Here is a 1734-nt window from a genome sequence, read left to right as displayed (position 1 = left end):
AAATGCTAAGAGGGCCACTCAGTAAGTGTATGCTAAATGAACAAAGAGAAGAAGAAACGCATTCAAACCATCTTTTGCTGACACATGCATGAGGGGTATCAACTGCACCTTCTGGCCACAGAGATGACTGACTGGTGAGCAAAGTAAGATAAACTAGGGGGCGCCTGGGTGGCACAGCGGTTAAGCGCCTGCCTTCGGCTCAGGGAGTGATCCCGGCGTTGTGGGATCAAGCCCCACGTCAGGCTCCTCTGCTATGAGCCTGCTTCTCCCTCTCGCACTCCCCCTGCTTGTGTTCCCTCTCTCGCTGGCTGTCTCTATCACTGTTAAATAAATAAAATAAAATCTTAAAAAAAAAAAAAAAGATAAACTAATCAATGGACAATTACCCACTACGGATCCTTTAAGGGAAACCTGGTTATGCATTCCTCGCTGGAATTTCAGATAACATTAATTTAGTGATGTAATCTAGATATTTTTTATTCAAATGATGACTTCATTACCAACTAGCTGGCCACAGGAGGATATGTTATCTTAAGACATACACATTCTTTGTACATCAGAAATTAATACCTGGGGCTCCTGGGTGGCACAGCGGTTAAGCGTCTGCCTTTGGCTCAGGGCGTGGTCCCGGCGTTGTGGGATCGAGCCCCACATCAGGCTCTTCCGCTATGAGCCTGCTTCTTCCTCTCCCACTCCCCCTGCTTGTGTTTCCTCTCTCGCTGGCTGTCTCTATCTCTGTCAAATAAATAAAAAATCTTAAAAAAAAAAAAGAAATTAATACCTACCAGATGATAAGTGAAGAGTAGCATTAGGTAAAAAGACTTCCAAAAAGTGAGGGTGCCTGGGCGGCTCTGTCAGTGATGCGTCAGCCTTTGGCTCAGATCATGATCTCGGGGTCCTGGGATGGAGTCCAGCGTCAAGCTCTGTGCTTAACGGCAGAGGGGGGAGGGTTCTGCTTCTCCCTCTCCCTCTGCCCCTCCCCCTGCTCATGCTCTCCCTCTCTCTCTCTCTCTCTCTCTCAAATAAATACAATCTTTACAACAATGCACAGTGAGCAAGGATCAGCATCCGTGCACCTGCAGTCTCCAGAGCTACTGCCCCGTCCTAAAATACCACCACAAGCTCCAGGAGCAGGGTCACAGCTGCCTGCTGCCCCTTGGCCCCTCTGTGGCCCCAGTCTGACTTCCGTGACCCAGCAGGGACCCAGGTGAAGTGAATGTCATGTCCCTCATGATGTTACCTTGTTAATATATATCGGTGGTGGCTTACAGCTAACTCCACACACTCTCCTTAACATTCTTGACTGAAAACTGGACCTGTCTATGGCTGTGCACATTGATGCCCGTTAGCATGAGTGCCTTCTGCCCAGGACCAGCCTGTGAAGCTGACCTCACACCCCTACTTCTGTCCACTGTCCACCCTTGCCCAGGTGTGGCCTCATCTCCTCCCTCTGTCCACCTCCTCCTCCCTCAGACCACCTCTTCCTCCCGCTGAGCACCTCCTCCTCCCTCTGTACACCTCCTCCATCTGTCCATCTCCTCCTCCCTCTGACCACCTCCTCCTCCCTCGGTCCACATCCTCCTCCCTCTGACCATCTCTTCCTCCCTCTGTCCACTCTTTCTCCCTCTGTCCCCCTCTTCCCTCTGTCCACCTCCTCCCTCTGTCCGCCTCTTCCTTCTGTCCACTTCTTCCTTCCTCTGTCCACCTCCTCCTTCTGTCCACTTCTTCCTTCCT

The sequence above is a fragment of the Ursus maritimus genome, unplaced genomic scaffold (assembly GCF_017311325.1).
Source record: "Ursus maritimus isolate PB19 unplaced genomic scaffold, ASM1731132v1 scaffold_13, whole genome shotgun sequence".
NCBI classification, from domain to species: Eukaryota; Metazoa; Chordata; class Mammalia; order Carnivora; family Ursidae; genus Ursus; species Ursus maritimus.
This window is presented reverse-complemented; position numbering follows the sequence as displayed.